This window comes from Linepithema humile, chromosome 3 (genome assembly GCF_040581485.1).
Source record: "Linepithema humile isolate Giens D197 chromosome 3, Lhum_UNIL_v1.0, whole genome shotgun sequence".
In the NCBI taxonomy this organism is placed as follows: Eukaryota; Metazoa; Arthropoda; class Insecta; order Hymenoptera; family Formicidae; genus Linepithema; species Linepithema humile.
In genome coordinates this window covers 5,331,324-5,353,582 of record NC_090130.1, presented here as the reverse complement: position 1 = coordinate 5,353,582, position 22,259 = coordinate 5,331,324, and the positions used below count along the sequence as shown (strand labels likewise).

The window sequence follows — 22,259 nt, the reverse complement described above, 5'->3', positions numbered from 1 at the left end:
CTTGTACATTTTATATTATTTTGAAATTTCTTAATATTAAAATTAAACCAAATATGTGGATTGACTTACCGGCACGATGCGCAGCAGCGGAGTTGATCTGTAAAATACAAAAGAGCATTCAGATTATAGTAAAGTATAAAATAATTAGTATCTAAAAAATATTTGCGCACATTAAACTTTTTATTTATCCTTTAAATAAAATGACTAGTAAAAAAATCATCAAAAATTTTATTATTCAAAATAGTGATAAATATGTGAAAAACTTTAATAATAATACTATTTATAGAATACTAGTTATTGTAAATGTTTTATTGAATCTTTCAAGTATTTTATGTGTGTTATACATAATTATTTATATGTAACATTTTACAAATAACAGATAATAAATAAGTAATTAATTACCTTAAAGTTGCTCCGCCGACGCCTGATGCCCTTCCCGAGCCTCCTCCTCCTCCTCTTAGTTCTCCTTGCAGTTCAAGCCATTCACACGCGTTTGCGACGCGGAAATCGCCCGTTTTAAACGACACTCCCGACGTATTTTCATTATTTTAAGACAAAGATAAGACAACTCGAATAGATCGCACGGATAACACTTCGACACTATCCGCAATAGATAAAAAAGAATGAGATCGGAAAGTAGTAAAAGTAGTAGGTATTATTTGAGAAAATAACGCGCTGATATACGAAACAATCTGCTCCGTACGAGTGCCGCCGTACGAATGAGGTACGATATAAACGTTTCAAGAACAAAGTCACGCTGATTCCGATTTGGAAGAATCCGTAGAAGAAACAATATATGTACGAAATAGAACATACGTGTGAGAGAGGGAGAGGAGGTACGGAGCGCGCAGGCTAATGCCCCGTCTACACGCTGTCTTTAAGATAGTGTGTTGAAGATATCTGATGTTAAATTGCGCGTGTAGCTGTGTCAAACTATCTTTAAGTGAAACTATCTTTAAGTGAAACTATCTTCAAGATGTTAAGAATCCCAGTTCAACATCATATATTAGAAAATATCGATTTATATCGATTTCTGATTTATATCGATTTATTTTTTATCTTTTACTTATTATATAATTGTGGCGCCATATTATATATTTATATCTATTGCTAATTCATTAGGAATTAGGAAACAATTAATTTTTGACAGGCTCAAATTCTAAAAAAAATACTTTTAGAGGTTATGTATTGCGCGAAACGAAACAAACTATCGATCTTTAAATACAGCGTGTAGCTGAATAGTCGTTTCAAGTGCAGTTTACTTCAGCGTACTATTTTAAGGATAGATTCTTAAAGACAGTGTGTAGACGAGGCATAAGCGCGACAACATAAACAAACACCAAACACCGCGAGCCGGTTACGAAATTCTTACAATTAAACTCGATTTTAACTTGATTTCGATAAATGTTCGATTAATTCTTTAATGTTAAGAATTTCGATATATATATATATATATATATATATACCGACTCGCGGCGTTCGATGGAATTGTTTTAGTCGTTCTTATAATTAATCTACGTAATCTACTCGTATCCCCCCCCCCCCCTCTCTCTCTCTCTCTCTCTCTCTCTCTCTCTCTCTCTCTCGCTATGTATCGGCATGCGTATAGCTGCACCTTTTTCTTCGCATTCTTCCAAATTGGAATCGACACGACTTTATCTTTGATATGTTTATGCACCTTTATCGTTTGCACGGCGGTAGCTCGTATGTACAAGCAAATCGTTCCGTATCGGTGCGTTATTCTCTTCAATAATACTATCCTTATTATTTTCCGCAATATCGATTTTACTCTTTCCTTTGTTACTTGTTACAAACGCAGTAGAGTATCAAATGTGTAATCCGTGCGATAATATACAAGTTTTACTTTCTCCGAATGACAAAGTACGCGTCGGGAAACTGTTCAAAACATCGTGCGATTTTTATATTTGCATCGCAAACACATGTGAATGCCTTGAAAAACTGTAAAGAGAACTGAGAGAAAGAAGAACCTCGGGAAAGGCATAAGGCGCCGACGGAACAACTTTAAGGCAAGTAATAATTTATTTATTATCTGTTAGTTGCGTAAAATATTACATGTAAAATATTGTGTAATGTAACGCACATGGAAACTTTGAAATATTCAGTAAAAGATTTGCAATTTTTAATATTTATAGTTATTAGATATAAATATATAATTCTTTTATTAAATATTTGCATAAAAATGTTATGTAAAAGTTTAATGTGCATTATAATTATTTCTCAAATCATTATTTTAAATACTTTAAATAATTCGAATGTACTTTGAATGTTACAGATCAACTTGTGAACAACTCCGCTGTTACGCATCGTGCTGGTAAGTTAATCCAATCCTATTTATTTTTATTAATTTTTAATATCATTAAGAAAATAGATTTCAAAATAATGTAACATATACAAGATGTCTCAGACTAATTGTATCACTAATTGTATCACTATTTGTTAGCAAATTTCTCATATAGTAAGGATATAAAAATCAATATGTGATGTATACTTCAGCTCGTGAATCTTTGACAATTTGATTCGTCAACATTAAATATTTTGCATTTATAAATTACTATAGCTTCGATATTTTGCTATACAGGTAATATGGTTGGTGTGATTGTATATATATTTGAAACGTTTAAAAAAATGGTATGTATAATATAAAAAATTTGACTTATGAAACTTTTCTCCATGAAACTGCCACTTAGCAAGTTTGAGTTGATATCCAGTCTTCAAAATTATGAAAAACACGTTCTGATTTATAATAAAACTTGAAAATTACGTACTAAAATTAACGTGTTATTACGAAATGGTACTCGGCTCATGAGACTCGTGAAGCGTTACAAACTTGGTATGCGCGAGCTCAATTACGCTGATGAATTACGCATACCCACCCTTTCGCTCGAGAACGAATTCATCTTCGTCATACTCGTTGGCACACGTATCTGCTAGATAAAGTGGTATTTTGCTAGGTAATACCGCTCGAAAATCTCTACGCTCGATAAAATAAGAGGTAAATGCACGTCGCGTTGTCTCAATTATACTCAATTAACACAATCATCTTTTTGCAATATTCCTACAATAGCTTGTTTAAGTAATAAAGCAAAAACCGCGCTATTTACAAATCTTTTCACATTTCTATAATTTTAATTGCATCTATTTTACTACTAACAATTTCGCGAATAAACTGGAAGCTTTGTGGCACACTCTTGGTGCAAACTTTCCACATTGCGTTCCTGCGTCAGTCGTATCGCATTGAATAATTTAAGGATAAACGCAACGGTAGAACATAATAGCGACCTCTCGATATTTTCTTGTAACTTTTTACGGGGCCTAATTGAAGCTGACGGCTCGGTCCTTTTAGACGGAACAAAAGGCACCGACGCCAGTCACAAGGCACAGAACTCATTACGAAGCAACGGCTGCAGTGGCAAAGTCTGATGAGAAATTCCGGAATGGAAACGATCGGCTTCGCTCCGGGAATCCCGCCGGCCGCGGAGAACCGTGGTAAATAAAAGCAAACGCGTGAGTGCAAGAAGAAATATACGGAATAGAGTTTTAGCACCGCTCCCGCTGGCAATACCCAATATCCGCTTCGACTCCGGGAGTGCAATGATGATCGCGCGCATCGTTGTCGCAGGATGCGTCGAGCTTCGCAACCGGCGAAAGCTTTACGAAATTTCGTAATGCGCTGCGTGAAAATTTCAACGCCGCCGCTGTTTCTACCGTAAAGAGCCAGGTGCGTCCAACTTTGTATTACGACTAAATGGAGAATTTCATACTGCCGAGGGGCCAAAGTGCATGGATCCGGCATGTTGCGTCTGCCCCTTCCTCCCCACCCCCCTTTGCCGCAAGCCCATTCTTTTCGCGCGAAAAAAATAGAAACATATTGAAAACTTTTTTTCGAAAACTGTGCAATAACCATGCATTAAGCCACAAGATAAATAAGATAATATTTTTTTTAATATGCCATCAATCATTAAGTTGTAAACCAACAACTTTCTGAAAGTAAAAGTTTATGTCGCATTATCAACATTTTGCGTTAGAGTAACTTTATATCATAGCAAAACGCAGTTTAAAAAAATAAAAACGACATCATCACTGTGTTTGCAAGTAAATAAAATCAGAAATCCGAAATACGCGCTACCAACGCAGTGTACAAAACAAATGTTCAAACTTCGCGTCAGTGCACGATTCTTTCTATTTTGGAACGCGATGGTATGAAATTTCTAGCAAAATGCGTGAGTGATTGGTACAGTGAATTTTAGAAGTACGCCAGGCGGAATATTTAATCATTAAAGTGGAATACACTAAAGAAAACAAACAAGAAGAATTTTCTGCATTTCATGTAAATAACTTTTTACTCTTGTTTTCTTTTAATTGGGGAAAAAAAAATTATTTTGCCAACGCAATGCTTTCCTTATTAAAAATTCAGTTCTCTAGTTACGAATTAATGAGTTGTAATGTACGTAAAACATAATGCAGTCCGTAAAAACATGCGGAAATAAAAAAGATAGCATTGGTGAATCAAGTGCATAATAACGCGATCAACCGACGTTTTCATAATATTGGTACAATTCGATGTTATTTCATTTAAAAATAATGTAGACAAGACAAATATTACTAATTGAATAATATTTATGCGGAAAGATATATGACATTTTTGCGAAACGTAGAAATCTGCACAATGTATTTAATCACTGCAATGGCAGACAAATATCAAAAATCGAAATCAATCATAGAATTGGAATTGGTAAATTATGAGATCCATAAACGTCGAATTGAGCGATTGTTGAAAAATTTTTCAAAGATAATATGTGCGCGCAAGCTAGAATATTATACGATCTAACTTGGACTATCAATTTCAGAGATGCCAGATCTGTGTCCGGCGTATGTATTTCTATTCCTAGCTTGCTTATCGAACGAATAGACAGTCCGGACAACAATAATGCGTCTAATAAAAGAAGTCCGTACGTAAGCGGAAATCAATTATTCGGAGTACTCGGAAATCCGGTACGTTTGGGCGTATCCATTTATGTTTTGCGATCGCCGGAGGGAGTTCGGACGAAGCGATATCTATTCCTATGAAATTCTGCGCACTTGACTCTAGAGACATCGGACACCCATAGCATATTGACAAGAGAGAGAGAGAGAGAGAGAGAGAGAGAGAGAGAGAGAGACGTAGGAAGAGAGCGACCGGTCACACCGCACAGTCAATTCCATTTCGCTCCGTGACTTTCGTACGGACGCGCGTAGATCGACCTAATTTCGCACGCTCCGGGAAAACGATCGTCCGTGGCCAATTCCTCGAACGATCGGTACTGCATCACCCGCTAGCGGTAATATCGCTTTCAATGGTGCAAACGCGGTTCGATTACCCTCGTCGTCGACCGAGGAACGCGGTACAAATCCTACGTCCAATGGTGTGAGGCGGAAATGGTCGTACGTGTGGCGGATTCGTGCGAACAGCATCGGATTCGGGGATCGCTTTAATGCCCCTCGAGAAAGCACTCACTGATTCCCTATTAGCCCGATTTCTTATCCGAATCTCCTTCTAAGCATCTAAGCCCGACTGTCGAGGAAGAGCGCAGTGCATCACCTCGATGCTTTTTACGAAAGCTGTGGAGCTGCGACGAGAAAACGGGAGCTTCTCGCGAATCTGATTCACAACTTCCGTTAAATGTTTTCTCACGTTGAATCCGAGTTGTTTGCTACGCCAGCACCCTTTTCGTTATCTCTTCAGAAGAACGGTAAATGGCAACATTCTTGGGAGTCTGTCTCTTATTTATGTGTCTCTGATTTACCGCTTAAAAGTGTCATTGTTCGTGAAAGACGAAACGTCGTTAATTATTTTTGAGCCGCGACACAGAAGAAACGATAGAAAAGACTTAAGCTTTCGGAGTCTGCGGGTGCACGTCCGAAAAATGAGATACGTTCGTTCCGTTGGCAAACTTCGCACGTACACGGCGGATCTACAAAACGGATGGAAAGAGGCAAGCGCGGCGCAGATAGTTTCTTCCCGATTTGCACCATTATTTTGCAGCCGTCAACCTTTCACGATATCTCCTCACAGGTTTCCTTATGCAAAATCTTATCCCCAGGCGAGGCACACACTCGCCGCTTTAGGATGAAACGACAAAGAATTTTGCCGTTTACTGCGAGGTCATTGTAAAGAATGCGAAATAATACTACATTCCGTTCATGCCGCAGCGATTCTCTATTTCGAAGTTCTTTGTGAAATTTTCTAATAAATGTCGGCTCTGTTTGTCTCATTAATAATTCTTAAGATAAGCTATAACGAACCCAACTCCTCGAATCTTCACCTTTGGTGTACCTTCAACCCATCATTTCTACATTATTTACGCGCGCACCTCCGTTACCGAAGGTTGGGGAAGCAGCACGGGCACCAGAAATACTACTTTCGGAACTTCGAGAACTTCTGACGGAAACCACCACGGACGCAGTGGAGCGGAAATTTATGGATTTTGTTTGGTGCCTTCGTCTCTGGCAGGGTTGCATTTTGATTTACGATCGAACCGTAGCGCGATATCGGAGACACGACGACGGCGGCGTCGTTGAAGGGTGAAGGGCGGAACGAGCATTGAGAAAGGGAAGCGAGAATGGGGTAGTATCGGAGGTAAGGTAAGGTGGTTGGCATGCAATCACTTTAGCCGTTTCGCACGTTTCGATCTGACCGTCTCCTCCCACTCTGTGTTCTCAAGATCACGCGGTGCCGCGCGTCGATTTTTCGCCGCGGCTCGACACGCTACGGAGATGCGTAGCGTTGTGTCACCGGCATCTATCCAGCAACAGACGGTGGAGCGAAACGCTCGAAGAAGAAGCGCGCGCGGAAAGGAGCTTACGGCACGCCCGGCGGGGGACCAATGTGACACGGTGATGCATGAGAAATCCGTTTTGTAATAGAAATCGTTACCACGACGTATCGACGCAGTCGCTCGTGGGACTACCCGAAGCTACGGATTTTCATCCACCGACGAGGAATCTCGCAGCTCAAGCTGGAATTTGCAACTGTACGCCAGCACAAGACGCATCGTGTTTTTTGCGAAAGTCTCCGTAATCTTTCAATTTTTGCTATTTTCCTCAGAAAAAAGTGGCTGTCTTACGATGGGATTTTATGTGCAGTTTGAAGCGTTCTATATAAGAAAACATTGACTTTGAAAACATTGATCTTTTTTTTTAAATAAAATTACTCTGTCCACAATTTTTATTCAACTCATCGCGCAAATAATTATTTAAAATATAATTAAATTCTATCATAATGGAAATCATAATGTCTTATTTCGTTAAAACTTTAAAACAAATGCCTACATGTAAAAATTAAATAAATTGTAATATGATATAAATTCGCAAACCAATATATCGCTTCTTTTATTAAGATCTAGCTATCGATTATTTTTAAAAACTTCCGCCATCAATCGGTTTCGACTTCATCAATGTGATTGGTAATAGGCTAAACAGTTAGTTTATCTTGTCGTTGATCTTCGCTAACGTCGCGTCAGAAGGACTTAATTAAATCGCATCCTAACTAACATAATCTGTCTCCGCCTCCCGATAACCGAATAGCAATGGCTGAATCGGGGAAACTACAGAAACGCCAGGACTGCCAGTTTAAGGTAATTAGTTAATGTTCCATTGCCAACGGACTCCGGCCTGTCTGCAAGCGTGCACTATATCTACGTACGTACACCACCGTTTCCACTTTCATCCCGCTGCAACCCGCCAGTTAATTTCCAGACGAGGGCGCCGCGAGTCTGTTGATAAATCAGACGTGAGCATATACCTACATGCGGGATATATAAACATCCGTGCGCGACGGTGCTTAATCGATCGGGGCTTAATGACTACAATACGTTTCAGCCGGTGCGGGATAGCATAACCTGCTGGTCGTAAATTGAAGAGCCAACGTCGTACGTTAGACCGACGATGCGTACTACTCTTCCTCCCGCAGCGAAAGATCCGGCAAACGATTATTAATAGTGCTGACGATGAAAACGCGTCGTTTCTGCGCGGACGATCCGCCAATAAATTTAGGAGAACGCGGAATCTCGACAAACAAGAGTTTTGACTCCCTTGTCGCGTAAAAATCGATTTACACGAGAAAGATTGGTTTCGTGACGTTAATCTTATTGTAATATATAATATAAAATATAATTCGAATAAGTATCCAGAAACAACAACTTGATTTATACTAATAATGTTTTACTACTGATAGACGCATACGCGAATAACGCTATTTTAAATACATCTCGTTAAAAAACATAACAAATTCGCCGCACGTCCGATCAATTTAATCAGAAGCGATATTGCATTTATGCAATGGTTTATATAAAACGTGTCGCATCTACGTTTGATATTCTAGCAAAGCGTTATCCCTTTATTCCCCGTCCCCCCATTTATTCCAGCACGTAGCCATTGATCGATATTACGAAGTGTTCATCCAGCACGAGATGCTTCACGGACCTTGTATCACGTTAAAGGGCGCATTTAATTAGCACGTACAGTGTCCTTCAATGTGTCAAAGCCTACCGCGCCTATTTGATCACACATTTGTGGTGTCCACAACAGGTGTGAAACGTATCGATTAACAAATTGCTTGTAGCGAGCGGATCATCAGAGCTTTAATGGTGGCGTTAACATTTTAGCTAATTTCAGGGAATGTTTAAATGTAAAACCCAGCAATTTTACGTGATTCAATTTACCTTGCAGTAAAACGGGAATATAATATTACGTGATATTGGACGCAACGATTTCGCTCTGACATTCTTTTCGCGCCTTCCCTGCAAAAACCACGAATTTTGCAAGAGTTTACGTTCGCGAGTTACAATCTTATTTAAGAACATCACTCCGCGACTCGAAGCAAAGCAGGGAAAATTGAATCGCGTGCGCGAGAAAGCTCGGCGAACGGAAAAGATGAGAACTTATCTACGATGAAGCACGGCATTGCGGCACTTTGTCGACACATACTGGGTCTCGCGCGCTTTTCCCTTCCCGACAGATGCTCAGAGAGTACTAGGCGCCATGGAATGTCAGTCTCGAAAGAGACAAGACAAACAGGAGGACAAGAGAGTTGCCTACTGACAAAGCCGTCAGACGTCGGTATGGACTATGTACACGATTCGATCGCAGACCGGTTTGACATACCGTTGGAACCCATCGGAGGTAGAATTTCATCCTAGATACGTGTCGTTTCCAGTTTTTACCGATTGCCAGGTATGATGTCACGTCGCACGCGCAAGCAGAAAGAACGTTAGAAATGACGAATGAACTCGAGAAGTTCTTTATCGGACACTCGTGCTCCGACACCGATAACTTTCGCGCGTAAATTCATGCGGTTTTTAAGCGCAAATTTTTAGTCACGACTCGAGAGACTCTTTTTATCGTTTGTTGTAATAATTCGAAACGCATCTTCACTCACTCGCGGTTTATCTTATTATTAAAATCAGCTCGATTTAATTAATGAACGAAGTCTATTAAGTGCTCTTTTCGAATGTAAAAATAAAAAAAATCTTAGAACTTGTCTGATGATGAAATACTAAAACCAATAAAACAAACATTTAAAATAGTACGCTCTACGTTGTTCATAAGCAAAAAATGTACGGTAGAACGATTGCACGTGTTAAGAGCAAATAGAAAGAAATTTCATCTTCCTTCATAAACTCAAAGAAAAAAAATGTAATACACTCTTGCGGCACACTCAGCATACAATTTTTCCTTGACAACTGTTAAACATAAATGTAAAGTGTTCAGCGACATCGTAACGTTAACAACATCTCGGACAAGAATCAATAAATAAATTAAGCTCTAAAAATAATAAATCGTGATAAGAATAGTTATCTTTGTAATTTCTTCCGTTGCGTCGCCCATTCGAGATTGAAATATTTATACATTTCTTAGCAAATTTAAAATTTTTTATTTTTAAATAATCACGTTTTACTATTGTGAAACTTAATTATACTTTTATTAGTTCGTGGTTTTTACGAGTAGAAATGCATTCGAATTTATTGAGTAATCAAAACCCGGCACTGCTAAATATTCTCGCTCAACTTTCGTGAAGCAATATGAGAGAATTCAGGGCTAGGATAATAATATTATTTCTAATAGCTTACGAGGGTTTGGCATGCTATCAGGTAATGGATACACTTCCATAAAACGCGACTGAGACGCTGCTGTCTTTTATTCTAGTAAACGAAATTCCAAAGGCTAAAAGGAGAGAGCAATTGGGAAAAACGACGTCTGCATCGCGATTTTAATTGGCCGCGGCGATAAACGTAGCACTTGGCAAAGTAGGTAATAACGATTAAAAGTCTAATCGGCTGAAAACTTGTTAACTTTCACAAAATTGCTGGCATGGGATTCCATCTCACGTTGAGTGTTAGCTCGCATAATAAAAGAGCTCAGAAACCGGAGAGGAAAGAAGGAATATGTTCTAAGACTGTGAGAACTCAATTGAAGTCAATCGACCGTAGTCTAATATAGCGATTTGCCAGAGAAAGTATTAATTATTTCTTCTAATTTTGTATAAACATATGATTTTATATCTCTATCATAAGCGTAAGGTCAAAATATTTCTATATATATATATATTATTATGATAGAAAAATCTAAAAGTATGTGATAGAACAGTATTTACATTAGAGATCACAATAATGAATTGTAATATCTAGCACGCCGTGCAAATTCTCTTTCCGCAAGAATTTTCCATTTGTATGAATTCAAATATTACTATGATCTCTTTCTGACGATTCGCACCAAGCATCCTCGAACGTGATATCCCGAAATTCAAGAACATAATCTGAATCCCGGGAGCACAATTTGAGATGCGGCAGCTCGTGTTCACTATAACGCGCGAGGAAGAATGGGGACGCCGGAGTTTCTCGCGCTGGAATAAGATGCTCGCACTTAGCATCTTATGCCGTCGTTCCTCCGGCCTGAGAGAGCGAGAGTCATGGGAGATGTATAGGATGCACGACGGGAGACGCGTGAGAGGTCGAGGTTTTAGCGAACATCTGCCAGACAGGCTGATATCCAGCCGACGATAAGACCTCGAAATGCAACTGTGCCTGAGACGGCTAGTATAACCACGCCGGAATTCATTAGTTAACCCCGCAACTCAGCATTTTCAGAGACTCATTTCGTAGCGCAACCTTGCGCGCCACGTATACACGAAATTGCACTGCTGAAGAATTCAGGAAAACACGGAGTGGCTATGTGTACCAGCTGACGAGTGAAAGAAGCGTGTTTCTAAGGATGCAATGAAAGCGCACGATTCGCTATGTGCAAAGATTAAGCAATATCAACGCGAAAGGTTAACGCTACGCGACGATCGACATTCGTAAATCTACAGTCTCATATGCGAGATATCATCAAACGTGTAATCAAACGTGTAAAAAAAATTTCTAATGAAACAAATCAACATGTTTGCTACCAAACTTATATCAATGATTATAAATAACATTATCTAATCAAGAGGTATATTTATATTTATATTTGTAATTGTGTATGTGTGTGTTATCATAATTATGTACTTACTTTGATAATGAAAGGTCTATCAATTCAATTAGATATATACCGACTATCCGTGCTTAACTACACGTGCTACTAAATGAAAGTTAACTCGTACACTTCACTTTCAAAAAATATAAATTTACATTGTGAATTTGCGAGAAAAACACAAACACGAGATAAAAATTTATTTTGTGCTATAACTACGAGTTATAAATTAAGGACAATGTAATTCAGATAAAACTATAAAAGTTATGCAATGACAAAAGTTATAATATACCGATTTTCAGTTTCTCTTTGCAAAACATATTGTATTTAAAAAGACCTCAATTTAAAGTACCGAACAACAAAAAACCGCTCGATGAAATGTGTATCATAAAAGCAAATCGATTGCTGTATAAGCAATAGTATTCATAATTATAGCTTTTTTATTGCATCGATAAATTACGCTTCTGAAACAGCATTTTGACAATCCACTCTTTTATAAAAACATCAAATAATTAAATTGATTAATAAAATTAGATAAGAATGTATTTAAGTAAACAAAAATTATATTAAATATCATATTTTTTAAATTTAAATTTAAAACTTAAATTTTCAATTTAAATTTTAAATTTCAATTTTCAGAATTTTAGTTTTTAACTCAATTTTTCATATTTTATATTTCTAAAATTTTCTTTTCTACATATAAGTTTGTATAATTAAAATTTTTTAAGTTTTAATAATTTTATTAAGGCTCTTAACTTGTGCTCTTCATTGTTAAAATAGAATGTAAAAAGTAATATATTTTTTATTTAAATATTTTAAAAAATTAAATTGCAAACAAAGATGTGATTGTCGAAGCGCGTTTCTAAGCAATTATATGGTAAATATTGACAAGCAGAAAAGATATAATATCAATGTTTTACTTGCAATTATGCAAGTATAATGGATAAGTACACTCATTGTATCTCTCAGCTAAGTACGCCTCTTCAGCCATAAATTTAATATATATATTTAGTTATAATAAGTTGTTATATGCTTAATATGGCTTTCTTACTACAAATTATTTAAATTTTATTTTGGTTAAAATTAATTCTTAACAAATTGTGAAATAATTATTTAAAAATTATAATAATTTAAAATTGTTATTTAATAAACATTTTAATGAATATTCTAGCAAACATTTTTAAATGTATTACAAATATTTAAGAGATATAAATTATAATTGTGTATATGTACGTTATCACAGTGTAATGTATATATTTAAATAATGATTAAATAATTATACTCACCAGCTAGGATATTCCAGTTTATTTTACCTGCAGATTCTGCCTTAGATTGCTCTTCATTAGCTCTAGGGCACACTCACCAGTTGTATCTCAGCTAAGTCTGTTTTTACGCTGAAGAAATTTATATATAAATTATTATACGTTTTATTTATAGTAATTGGTATTATAAAATATTTTTTAATTATCTTGATTAAAATAATTATTTATAAGAATTTTTATAAATATTCTATAAATATTCCAATAAATATCTTTTTTGAAACATCTTATAAAAAAATATTTAATAAATATATGACCATAATAGTAATTTTATAATATATTTTTAATAGTATATTTTACTTATAAACAAGTAATTATACGAACCTAGTAATTGTATTCAGCTAAGTAGTTTGCTTTAGTCGCTACAGAATGCACTAAACACTGTTAATCGCGCACAAACTCACGATAAATAATATATTACGGCAATCGCCCGTCACTTTAATCGGCACTCCCGGCAAATTTTGCATTTGATTATGTAATACTTAATACAGATTGATATGAATAAAACACATGATTAATTGCAGAGCGTTCGCACTTTGCGTTTCGAATCAACGCGTCGCGCTGTACGTAGAGGTTATTACCAAGTTACGTGAAGCAGAGACGAAATATTTTGATTAGACAACCCGCGTGTAAACACACAGGTCACCTCGTCGCTACGAACAACATTGGCATGAGACCCTAGCTAAAATGCAACCCTTTTTATAAAGAACATTGAATAAAACATCATCAATTACCATAGTTTGTTGAAAGGCGCATAGAAAATGTTAATTTTTATCGTAATATTTTCTAATCATTTGTAATTATACAATATTTCAATATCAAAAGATACATTGATATAAAACAAAGACTCAACATTGTCTGAATCGTATTGTACTCGAAAATGCTTGCAAGTTAAAATTATTATGCAAATTATAATTAAAATCAGAGTGTTAAGAACTTACGATATGCTCTACGTGCGTTCGGAGAATAACTGCACTTTTTCATGCGGATTTCGATACTTTACTTAACCTTTACTGTAATTGTTTTGAATATTATATTATAATATTGTTATACAAGCTCATGAAAATACAATAATTGTTGATTAAAATCATATCATACTCTTGAGTTGGCTAATCTCTCATTACAAGATAAAATTGACATTCTATTGCAATGCTGAATTTTCGGAAATTGCGAGATGAAAAAAAACAATGTATTTTAATATTGCATACTAAATTCTAAAAACAAGCGTACATCGTTAAGGAAAAACATAAGTTCTTACGAATCCAATAATGTCCACAATTGAAACAAATTTTGCTTGCGTTTCGAGTCGACGAAGTATAGAAAGTATCACGGCTACATGCATTTTAATCCATGTAACATCGCTAATCACGGACATCTACAATAAAAATAATACGTTCCGACAATCACCCGTTACTTTAATCGATACTTCCGATGAAAATTTGCACTCATTATATTCTTTTAACGGATAAAATACGCGACTAACGTGGAAAGTTCTCACTTGCATTCCGGACCAAAGATGTAGAAAATATTATGGCGGTTACAGGATTTACGCGCGAAACATTAATTAGCAATAGTGCCAATATCTTAATATTAAAATGTATTTTAATCCGTCATAAAGTATATAAATAATCACCAGCATTCGCGCTCTGTGTGCCTTTTACAAAACTTTTACAACAGCTGGAAGATGGCGCACGTAGTATCGATATCGATCATCCAGGCATTTTGATATTAAGATATTGGTACTATTGCTAATTGATGTTTCGCGCGCAAATCTTGTAACCGCCATATTTTCTACATCTTCGGTCCGGAATGCAAGTGAGAACTTTCCACATTAATCGCGTATTTTATCCGTTAAAAGAACATAATGAGTGCAAATTTTTATCGGAAGTATCGATCAAAGTAACGGGTGATCGAAACGTATTATTTTTATTGTAGGCGTCCGTGATTAGTGATGTTGCATGGATTAAAATTGACACTACACTGCGATATCCAGTACAATATCCAGTACGAATGCAGTGAATTCCAAAATAGTGTACAAAATGTGTGTGATCATTATAGTTGCTCAAGAACATCGCATACATTTTTCATTAGATGTAGCATATCGAAATGTTAATTCGTCGGGTAAACATAGCTGTTGTTTACATTTCCATTTCTGGCAGTCTCTGTGTGGTCGCCAAAACAATCCTCGTTTGTCTTACTCGAGCGTGTGTATAATATCGAACCAACTGCTAAATGTGTAAAATGATAACACCGCTACAATTATATACATTACACAAATTGTGTTTTATCTCGCGTTCTTCGTCGCGTGGCGTGTCAAACTTGTGATATGAATCCGTGATTTTCGTGTAAGTGTATTTGCAGGTTGATTTTTCTTCGATAACGCGCATGATTAAATATAAGCGCAGATTTCTGATATTTATTGATTTTCTCATGGAAGTGATACAGAGCAGTCTAAAACGAAATATGCAGCGAATGGAGCAATCTGCAAAACTCTGGTGAATACAATTATTTATTCATTATTTAAATATATATATATATATATATATATATCTGTAATGACTCACATATACAGAATAACAATTTCTATTTATTATTTATTACTAAAACATTTACTTAATGTTTATTGAATTTTTTAATACCTATTTATGCAATTGCAATTTGAACTGCATAGTTATATTAATATCAATGGAAATAGTTATGTAATAACATGTAAATAATGAAATAATGTTTAATAATCAAAGTACAAATCTATGATAATTTGACATAACAAAATATATGTAAATATTAATAAAAATATATATTAATATTAATTAAAACTGTATTAATTATTTCAGGTGTCAAAAGCGCGCTTACCTCGAGTACAACGTGTGTAACTGAGGTAAGTGTATTTATTCAATAATATAATGTATTGAGATGTGTGTTATCTCCTATCTTTTTATTCACCAATATTTCTTACTTGCTGAAAGTTATGCTTTGATAATCACATTCTTGTCTGCAATTTATCTTTTTACAAATAAAGATAATACAAAATCAATGTTTTTATCTTAAAACATTTAAATATCGTATAAGTTAATATATGCAATTTATTACTCTTAAATTATAAATTTATAAAATTTGAAAACATAAATCATATAATTAAATATGCAAAATAAAAGAGTTTTATTAAATAAAAAATTAAATTTAAAAATGAAAATTTTGAACTATAAATATAAATTTTGAGAATATAAATTTTGTGAATATTTGTAAAATATGTGAAATTATGAAATTTGTGAAAATTTGAGAGTATAAATTTGAGAATATAATGTTTAATATAATTTTAATATTTATAAATACCTATTGTTGATTTAATCATTCTGATAAGTTTAATCGTTTCTTGTTTTTTTTTTGCAAAAGAACAAATTGTTAAAATACAATTTTAAATGCAGATTTATTGGTGGAATAAAGAAGATATTTTATAAATAAATCGAGAGTCACTATACTATCTAAAAACTATTCTATGATGGAAGGAGTTCATCCTTTACGCTAATAAAGTCGTAGCTTTACGCTAATTAATCCGTTGCGGACAGCCACGCGAATAGATAGCATGTCGCACGTCTAAGCTCGATCGAAGTAGCGAGCTCCATATCTCGCGTACGCGATAAACTCTATCTCATCTATGCAGTTCTACATATATGTAGGTGCACGTGGACGAACGGTCGTCCGTTTTAGCGTCTACATCTTCTCTCGTATTTGCGACGGCCGCAATCGGCTCGCCGCAAGTGCAAGAGCGTAGTACATCAATATGAGGATCGTGAGGCGATGCGTTTGGGCGCGACCGCGTGCCGAGTTTCACGATAGCGCATGCGTTCGCATTCTGCTTACTCATACCGTCTCTTTCTAACCGACGCATCGGCTAACAAGTTCTCTTTATTGCGACAACGGCAGCAGTCTCTGTCCGACCAGCGCGTCTCACTTGTAGTACTGCCGCTCGCGTTCGTCTTTGTCGGGCGACGAACCTCTTTCTCTCTTTCTCGCGCATCGGTACTCTTTCACCATCTCGACCGCGTAGCAGTGGGGACCGGAGTCGTGGAAGAAGTCGCGGGCGACGGGGTAAACCGTGCCGTGGTCGAATGGAGGGGAAGCACAGACGAAGGGATAGCAGGGGTGATTGCGAGGACGACGAAGCAGTGGGGAGAAGGGCCGGCGGCCGGCTAGACCGAGTAGATGGTCGGAGAGAGAGGGGAGACGACCCCTCTAACCGGGCGATGCCACTCAACTGGATCCCCGCTCCGTTCTCGCGGCAGTCTGACGCCGGTCGCGCAGTCAGCATGGCTGGATTTTCATGCAGCTTTTCGCCGGTTCTGCCGTGCTGAGGCTCCGTACTCGCATACGTCGCAGTTGCTCATCGTGCACGGTGCGCGCTCAACGTCCTTACAGTTCGCGACAAATGCGCGGTGTTGCTAAACACCAAGCCAGAAACGAGAGAAATTCGAGAAACGACGCCAGATGCTTGAACCTAACCTCCAAGCAACAAAGACCGTCCCAAGGGAGCACACTCGCAGCTGCACAACGACAGTGACTCGCTCCGCGACGTCGCGCGTTCAACGTGACTCCCATCGCACCGATATAGCACGCGTGTGAGCCTCCTTCTCTCGTGTGTCTCGAATTTCGCGGAGTTCCACGATTTCCCGCGACGTAAGCCAGCTCGCAACAATAACAGCACCAGTATTCAGTAAGACTTTCGAGACAAAGAAAGAAGCGAGCGAGGAATTTCAAGTTTTGTGCATCTTTGTAAAACTCTCGGCCTGCTTTCGTGAGTGATTGTCAAAGAGAGGAACGGGAAAAAAAACGGAGTACCATACATGACAGTGCAGTGAGAGGGGAGCAAGCGATTCACGGACAAAAGAAAAGGTTCGCTCCAAGGCAAGCTGTAAATCTTGACCTCGAAAGAAGAAGAAAGAAGATCGCCAGTACGACGTTTCCGAGACGCGGGCCGAATCGACCGAATGCTCTAAAATCCCTCGTCACGGTAAGTCCCCACGTCTTTGCCCCGCGAACGTGATCTGAAAATTCGATGCACCGTTTACGCGTTATAACAGCTTCCGGCGTCACGCTTTTTTTTGCTCGTTTACCAGCGGACCTTTAAACGCGCGCCGTTTAATCGAGCGAGATGATAAAGCCTGCATAAATAATGATTGCGCCAACGATCGTAAACAAACCGCTGTTTCTTTTCAAACACGTGATGATTCGCGTTCGACTCGCGCAGCGAACATGTGATTGTCGATGCGATTATTATCGGATACGAGTTAAGTATGTAATTAGTAACAGGAAATAGATAAGACAAATAACTCATTTTTCGTAAAGTGTTTCGTAAATATTGTGATCTGTATTTTTCTTTCACACGTGTGGCTATCTAATTAAATGGTTTCATATCGAATAAAACTCGGTATTAGATCACGATTATAAAACACAATACATAATATTCTTGTGTTATCAGTCTTCTATAAAGAAAACTGTAATCTCAATGTCAACACACGTGTGAGGTTATGTACATCACTTTACGTACATCACTTTACGTATTTGCAATAGACGGTTTTTCACGTATTTTAATTTGATATAGAAGCTATAACTGTCAAAACGTATTCAGTACAATGCTATTCAAAGGAGATGAAAAGAAAGCTCTCTTATTCTTCGCGTAAAACTTCTATGAATGTAATTAGGTTTGTTTTATAGAGTTGCGCACAAGTCGATTTTAATTTAATAATCGCACAGTTTTCTCAGTGTGTGTTTATGAGAGTTAAAAATTATTACTGAGTGAAGATGACTCGCTGACACATGTGTTGCCCATCATAATTCCGATAAATACTGCCACAGCAGCAGAGTATCACGTCACCATGAGTCTGTATCATTAAGTCGCTAGCTACAGATTCTTGGATAATCGACCTCCACGTCATCGGATCGGGAGGAAGATGAATACCGCAATAATGAGACTAATTCCACAACTCGTCTGTGGTTAAGCCGCGACTGTTGCGTCTGCTAGTCTGTCCTTATCATGATAAATTTAATTAGCTGTGACTTGCGTTTAAATTAAATATTCGATCGTGCACGCAAAAGGCACAATTAGCTCTTTAAATATTCTCGACGATGGCGTAAATTTGAAATAATTCTGCGATGCGCATCTCCCTTATATTTTATCTCAATTTCACTCTTTAATATTTTTTTCGTACAAATAAACTGTGCGAACATTACGTAAAAATTGCAATTTATTTTTAATTACTCATTTACTACAACGCTCTGCGCTTAAATTACAATCAAGTAAATAACAGCAACAAAGTACCGAAAATTAATTTTAAATTAAAACGAAGGTTAATATTAATTTCTATCAATAATTTTAAGTCGGAAAATGTCAAAGCTACGAAAAATAAATAACTTAATATAGCAATACAAAACTAAATCGAAATCGCATATTTTCGAAATAATGGTAAAAATATATACATTACGTACATTATAACAGGTTGTAGGCCGTGTTACAGCAAATTTACTTAAATAGATGCCGATGAATGTGTGGTTTTCAAGCATCTTCGTGACAGAACGACCGGTTTACTAGCGTTTACATCCCGTTGCTCTCCTAACCGCGTCTGGAAGCATCTTTTCCGCGCTGGTGAGATCGCCTTTAAACGTCGCTCGCCTTTAATGCGTCGTCGTACGAACCCTTGTCAGGATCCGCGGGGATGTAGTAAAAATTCCACGTTTGTAGAGTACTTTCCGGCAAGAGGGGGAAAGAGAGAAACAGAGCAGGATAAGGTGAATAGGTTGAAAAAGTTGAACGAGGAACGTCCGCGCTAACACACAGCAGGAGACGTGAAGGCACTGTTTTTAGCTAGACAAAACACAGATTCAGCCTGCAGCTTGTTTTCTTCGTCCACTTTAAGTTATACGTATAATTGCGTGCCGTTCTAATGATTTTACGAAGTAGGATTAAAAATCAACGATGTATGAACGAAGAAACGCGCGAAATTTGTGCGAATCCAAAATATATTTTATTTAGTGCGATTAATTTGATATTCAAAATTTGGCCATTAATTTTGTTATTTTCCATTTATACTCGATGAAATATGAGTTAGTTAAAGCGGAAATTTTATAGGAGTGCCATCTTATAAAAAGCAGTCGCGTCATTTGTGTTGATATTCTGATATAATAGCATTCATATCGTTGTTTTGAGTTACAACGAGCCGACGGCAAACATCTATTTTTCTCAATACAAATAGATATCCAGCGATTTAGCATCAATACATTTGTTATTGTTTGATAAAGAGTTTCATTTCTCATTTAACGCAGCGAGGAGTTGTTGCGATATTATTATCAAACTTGTGCAAAATTCATTATCGACACCCATGCGATCGTTACCGAAAATTGTTCTCTGTAGAGAGAGTTCGACACCGCATCTCGCGTGCCATTGACTTCGAACATGCCGCGTAGTCGTGGAAATTCCGGAAACGCCGATCCCGGCGCGCCGTGAGCCGTTTTCGTGACATTTATCTCGCGGCAAGTTTGTGCTAACGTTGCGCACTTCTTGCGGCGTGCGACGCCGGAGTTCGGATGCAATGCCCGGATAATTCGCATCGAGTTAGATAGATAGACCGAGAAAGGGAGGGAAAGAGAGAAGAAATAGGCGGAACGTGGAGTGGGAAACGAAACTCGTTTTTTTTCGGGTTTTGATACGAATTATCCGAATTTGCGTATCCTATCCTCAAGATTACCCCTTTTCACGACCGCCTTCGGCGCGGAAGATGCGCTTTTCGCGTGATGCGAAAAGTTTGAATAGCTTTCGTTACCGGATTTTCCGGGCGACGCTTCGCTACATGCAAATTCGGGGCATTTTCCGCGCACGCGGGAGTCTTTAGGGACTTTGCGAGACGCTGTGCGAGATGCGTCCAAAACCGATGGGGCTTTGCTAGCGGTAACGAGGCACGATGTAAAGGACGCTGTAACCTACATTGTGTGCCTGCATCGATCTATCCTTACCTGCCTCGCGGCAGTTACCCACTAATCGAGCGAAGTGAACGAATCTCGATGCATATCTGATCTCGACCCTCACGGAGCGTGATTCTTCACTGCAGTCCGAGCAACACGCGTACCATTAACGATTCATCGTGTATTCCTATAAAGCATCATGTTCAATTAGAATTCAGCATTCTCGCTATGAGTAACGATGCACAGCTTGACGCGATAATTACAAGCTGCATTTTAAAGTGGTATATATTTTACTTAGAGATTTGCATCTAGGATAAAGTTTTATCTTTTTTTTTTTTTCAGAAGACTACTAAAATAGATAAATAATTTTCAATCAATCACAAACTAAGGAAATATGACCATTAAAAGTTACCGCGGTTGTTAGTGCAAAAGAATAAAATTCTACTTTTTAGTTAAAATTAATCTCAACTAATAAGTTCTGATTCGAAAGTAGAGTTATATTCTTCCGCACTAACAATTACGGTGAGTGATTATCTTAATACCATATTTCCTTTGTTTTATTAATTAGAAATCTATATTAATTCTATATTATTTTCCATAAATAATTTTATTATTCTTATTATTACAAATTTATAACATTTATGGCATTTATGGCATATTAATAGCATAAACGAACATACAAATTTATTCATATACTCAATATCAGAAAATGATTAGTGACTTAAAAGTAAAAAGAGATATCATATCAATATGATGAATGAATACCAATGAAAATTGATCTAAATTTTATCGAAAAATATTTATATTATAATATTGTCTGTGAAACCAATAATTCAACCGCTTATTTTGAAAGCAAAGTGAATTTAGTTTAGAAACAAAACAAATTTTAATGAGATGTTATATCAAATGTAAAGCGATATTCATATATATCAATATTGTCATGATTATTTTAATAATGGATTTATTGCCAAAATAAACAATTAAATTCATTATTTTATTGTATTAAAAACTTGATTTAAAATATTCTATTTCAAATATTTTAAATTCGGATAAAGAACGTATAAATAAAGGATGAAACTCGATTCTTTAATTAATTTTAACGTAACATAATTTTACATGACAGGAAATAATCGATACTTAATTATCTGGATATTTAATATTCCAAAAACTAGAAATTTATGAGAAATGCTGACTTTTAATTAAGCTTTTCTAAGAATAAATTAACAGTTAATATTTAAAGTTAATATTTTATAATTTAAAGGACACACAATAGAATTAAGATGCTTTATGAAATAACACGATATATATCTGCCATAATAACGATGTCATTTTTTGTACTCGCGCAATTAATGTACGTATTATGCAGATTTTGTGCGAGGGGAAGAATGATCGAGCAAAGAATTAATCGCCTGTTACGAATCCGATCGTTGCGTATCATTATCTCTTATTGACCGTGATTAGCGCATCGTATGACTG

The 22,259-nt window shown here is 36.8% G+C and overlaps 1 protein-coding gene across 2 annotated transcripts in view; it reads left to right on the top strand.

The window, feature by feature from the left end:
- Positions 1-22,259, top strand: part of sfl (N-deacetylase and N-sulfotransferase sfl) — a 236,944-nt gene that overhangs the window by 122,313 nt on the left and 92,372 nt on the right. The window contains exons 4-5 of one of the 2 annotated variants that reach the window (XM_067351321.1): positions 2,294-2,332; positions 15,665-15,708. The gene's annotated coding sequence lies outside the window, so the exon portion shown is untranslated. Of the gene's footprint in view, positions 1-2,293; positions 2,333-15,664; positions 15,709-17,070; positions 17,839-22,259 lie in introns of those variants that run through there. The other variant, XM_012374430.2, reaches the window with a different exon arrangement.